The 5,130-nt window shown below is 38.5% G+C and overlaps 1 long non-coding RNA gene across 1 annotated transcript; it reads right to left on the bottom strand.

Moving 5' to 3' along the window:
- Nucleotides 1–1,537: 1,537 nt before the first annotated feature.
- On the bottom strand, nucleotides 1,538–3,396 carry LOC137045231 (uncharacterized). The gene is made up of 4 exons (XR_010898724.1): nucleotides 3,378–3,396; nucleotides 3,260–3,289; nucleotides 2,713–2,835; nucleotides 1,538–1,673 (listed from the first exon to the last, which is right to left on the bottom strand). It is a non-coding gene; the product is annotated as an uncharacterized lncRNA (long non-coding RNA).
- Nucleotides 3,397–5,130: the final 1,734 nt, after the last annotated feature.

Below are 5,130 nucleotides of genomic sequence, written 5' to 3'. Positions count from 1 at the left end.
GGCTTCAAAGAAAGTGCCATTTCCCCCAGTGTTGGGGTTAATGCATTACAAATAATGCCTCTCCTGATGTAGGAAACCAGATGTGGTGTTGAATGCTGACACTAGGGGTCACTTTTGGGAGCCCCAAACATCTGACACTTCAGAAAAGGCTAATGAGAGTTGGCGAGAGGAATGTGCCACTCCCACGGACATACGGGTTTAAAGGAGGTAACCCATTCAGATTTGTGCTAAACATTTTCTCTTCCGGAGCCTGTCCCTAGCGGCCAGTCGAGGAATTGCAAGTCACTTCTGAATTGGCTTGATGAGAAACTGGGTGAGGAGCCGCTTGGATAAGTCAGTCTTCTTTAATGATCTCAATGACAAGTGAACTTGTTCATTTGAGGTAAATATTCACTAAATAAATATTGTACTCAGTGAAGCTCGATTAAGTATTTTTACAAGAAAATACATTTCCAGTCTTACAGTAGCTTGCATACTAAATGCAAATGTGGATGGAATAGCCTACCAGAGATCAAAACTAGATTTTGTGTCTTTACATTAAAACGTGTTAGAAGAGTGTAAAGAGTTCGTAGATAAGGAAGGAAGAGGACAAGGGGTCGGCTTGGACTGCTGACGTCTCTTTTATTTAATCACTCAAAATCAACAACGTGCACACTTCAGCGTGTGACTTTTCCTTTGCTCAGTTTCGGTTTCGCTTCCGGGTCATTCCACTTCCGGGTTCCGGCAAGCTCAATGTCTCTGTGGGGAATGTCAGCAGTCCGTCTCTCTCTCCCATGCTTCCGATTCTGCCAGTGTTTTAAGCTCTCTCCACACCCATTACTGGAATCAGAAACAGGTGTTATCAATCTGCGTCCAACCCACTCACTTACCGCTCGTCCCGCGGCTCTCTCTCCCGCTGCAGACCTCGCTGAACCACGCCCCCCTTGCCACAAAGAGTAAAACTCACTGATCAGCCACAACATTAAAACCACCTGACAGAAAAACCCTCAACTGTCATGTTCCTCAAACTATTCCTGAAACTTTTTCTGCACTAACAGAGAGATTTTGAATATGGTAAAAATTTTTATTGCTGACTGATTTTTATTCAAATCTATCTATATTTTCATGTATTATAGACAACAAATAAAGTTTTTATTCAAATGTACAGTATTTTTATGCATATTTAAATAATTTTTTAAATATCTTCAAAACATTTACAATAAATTGCCAAAATCAAAGTTTATAGGTAGAAAATATTTTTTATATAGGCTAAATATATTTTGAAATATATTTTTATCAAATATTTTTGCCTTTGTTTAGTTTATTTTGAAATATGTTTTGGTGTATTGGTGTATAATTACAATAGCCTGTATTACTGTAGTTTTATTCCTTATTCCTTCTATTTTTAAGTACTCTCTCTCTCACACACACACACACACACACACACACACACACACACACACACACACACACACACACACACACACACACACACACCTTTATGAAAGTAAAGCGAGATGCAGACTAAAGTCATTATGAAAGAGGCAGACTGTGCAGTAATGAAGAGTTTTATTTGTATATTGATCAGATTATTTCTGTGGCTTCCATTTCATTGTGGAGGATGCTCAGGATTGTCCCCACAGCGGCCCCTGTAGCGCCCACAGCCTCCTGAGCCACTGGGATCCCAGCAGCACCTGAAGACAAAACACTCTTTCAGCCCAACAGAAATGATTATAAAATGAAATATCAAATGCACATTAATTCCTGCTTAACTAATGCACAGATAATCATGAGTTAATGTATGACTCATGAAGAACTAACACATTTATTAATGATTACTGCATCAGCAACTAATGAACATTCATCATCATTAATAGATTAAGTAATCATTCAATTGTTATTAGTTAAATATGTCATAATGTGTGAATTCCTTAATAACACATTATGTTAACTGATAATGTAAATACTTAAACTCCAAGACCATTTTTTGGGATTTCCGCCTGGATTTGGCCGACCCAAATTGAAAAGCCTCCCATACACACATACAGTGGTCTAAGTTCAAAACTTTGGTGTCATTTTACAGGAAACCCTTTGAAGTAACATAAAACACTGCTAAAAGTCATAAACATGTAAGTATATGTTGTCTAAGCTGTAATAACGCCCCCAAAAAGTAGGCGCTTTTTTATTTATTTTTATTTTTATAAATTCATTTTTGAAAGTGTGTAACTCAGACCCTGTGTGCTCTAGGACCCTGCAGACACTTTGGGCTGCTTCCACTAAATTACAGAAAATAGTGGAAGAAAAGAAGCTTATCTGTGTCATGTTAATGCAAGATTTATTCAAATGGGTCTGAAGGGATGACGCCCCTTTTCCCCCCCTTCCCCCTCCCCCTCCCTCCACCATATACAGTGATATAAATGCAATATTCCAGTGTCATTAAATTAATTATACCTGCTGGAAGCAGCCCAAGGTGTCTGCAGGGTCCTAGAGCACACAGGGCCTGAGTTACACACTTTCAAAAATTAATTTATATAAAAAAATCAAAAAGCGCCTACATTTTGGGGGGGGGGGGGGTTATAACAGCTTAGACAACATATACTTACATGTTTATGACTTTTAGCAGTGTTTTATGTAACTTTAAAGGGTTTCCTGTAAAATGACACCAACATTTTGAACTTAGACCACTGTGTGTGACTTCTACGTCATCTCCCACAATCCTGATGTCTGCATTACCAGCGGCAGCGCTCATCATCGAGGTGGCGTAAGAGCTCGCGGCGATCCCGGCACCGGTGAAGCCCACCGCCGTCAGAACTAGAGGAGCGGCAACGACTGCACCGACTGCACCGACTGCACCGACTGCACCGACTGCACCGACTGACACACACACACACACACACACACACACACACACACACACACACACACACACACACTGCTTTAATCAACATTGCTTTAAAGGGTAAGGCAACACACTCAGGGGAAACTAGCGCCATCTAATGTATTCCACCATACCCCGTTGATTGATTACATTAAGGATGGCAAAAAAAATGTATTACAAGTTTTCTAAAACATTATGTTCAAATATGTAAATAAGGCATTGTCAAATTAAATAGTCACTCATTTGCATAAATATCTAGAGCAAAAATCCGTCAATACAGACAGAATTTGGGATCTCTTCTTTAATCATAAATAATATTTTCACATTTTTTTTCTGAATAAAATGTATAAAGTCAATCAAATTATACAAAACCCTTATTATAGTTTGTTTGTTAGATTTTACCTGCTCCAAGACCAGCTAGGGCGAATGTTACTAATAGAAGAGAAAATAAGGGTAAGAGTCCTGTAATGCAGATATAAACCAACATTAAGATCCTGCAGTGATATGATAAGGTACTTACACAGTCCCATCTTCTCTCGGAATGAGCCCTTGTGTGTGTGAGTGTGAGCTATAAAGCTCTCTGGGTGGACACTTTTAGAGAAATGAAAGTGATTGTGAAGTCCACTTTTGAACCGGTTCTTTGTGGTGAACTTTCATGTTTTACTAGATGCAGATTTTAAGGCGCTATATTTTCCTCATCCATAAAAAAAATATATATATAATAATAATAATTCTAGGTTTAACTGATAGATAACTCAAATTTCCAAGTTGTCACTTAATACAACTTCACATTTTAAGTTGACTAAATTTAAAGGCAACTCAAACACTTTAGAAAAATTGTGTGTTGGCTACAGAATGCAATTAAAAAAATACATTTTAACACTTTAAGGAACTTCAAATTAAAAAGTGTAATTAAGAAAAAAAAGATTTGACAAAATTACAAAAATAAGGATGAATGATGTATGAGAGGTAACTCGTTTTATTCTCACCAATATTAATACAAACACGATTCCCAAAATTTGGGACACTGTACAAATTGTGAATAAAAACAGAATGCAATAATGTGGACATTTAAAATTTTAATATTTTATTCAGAATATAACATGGATGACATCAAATGTTTAAACTGAGAAAATGTTTAATTTCAAAGGAAAAATAAGTTGATTTTAAATTTCATGGCATCAACACATCTCAGAAAAGTTGTGCCGTGGCCATGTTTCCCCCTGTGTGTCATCCCCTCTTCTTTTTATATCAGTCTGCAAACGTCTGGGCACTGAGGAGACGAGCTGCTCAAGTTTAGGAATAGGAATGTTGTCCATTCTTGTCTAATACAGGCTTCTAGTTGCTCAACTGTCTTAGGTCTTCTTTGTCGCATCTTCCTCTTTATGATGTGCCAAATGTTTTCTAATGGTGAAAGATCTGGACTGCAGACTGGCCATTTCAGTGCCGGATCCTTCTTCTACACAGCCATGAACTAAAAGCTGATAACAACTTGGGTTGTCCTTGTCCTCTTTAGTCCAGATGACATGGCTTCCCAGTTTTCCAAAAAGAACTTCGCATTTTGATTCGTCTGACCCCAGAACAGTTTTCCACTTTGCCACAGTCCATTTTAAATGAGCCTGGGCCCAGAGGAAACGCCTGCGCTTCTGGATCATGTTTAGATATGGCTTCTTTTTTGACCTGTAGAGTTTTATCTGGCAAAGGCGAATGGCACGGTGGATTGTGTTCACCAATGTTTTCTGGAAGTATTCCTGAGCCCATGTTGTGATGTCCATTACAGTATCAGTCCTGTATGTGATGCAGTGCCGTCCAAGGGCTGAAGATCACGGGCATCCAGTTTGGTTTTGACCCTTGACCCTTACACACAGAGATTGTTCCAGATTCTCTGAATCTTTGGATGATATTATGCGCTGTAGATGATGATAACTTTAGACTCTTTGCAGTGTTTCTCTGAGAAACTCCTTTCTGATATTGCTCCACTATTGTTCGCCACAGCATTGGGGGAATTGGTGATCCTCTGCCCATCTTGACTTCTGAGAGACACTGCCCCTCTGAGAGGCTCTTTTTATACCCAATCATGTTGCCAGTTGACCTAATAAGTTGCTAACTTGTCCTCCAGCTGTTCCTTATATCTACATTTAACTTTTCCGTTCTCTTATTGCTACCTGTCCCAACTTTTTTGTAATGTGTAGCTCTCATGAAATCCAAAATGAGCCGATATTTGGTATCACATTTTTAAATATCTCTCTTTTTTAACATTTGCTATGTTATTA

Source organism: Pseudorasbora parva, chromosome 17 (genome assembly GCF_024679245.1).
Source record: "Pseudorasbora parva isolate DD20220531a chromosome 17, ASM2467924v1, whole genome shotgun sequence".
NCBI lineage: Eukaryota > Metazoa > Chordata > Actinopteri > Cypriniformes > Gobionidae > Pseudorasbora > Pseudorasbora parva.
This window is presented reverse-complemented; position numbering and strand designations above follow the sequence as displayed.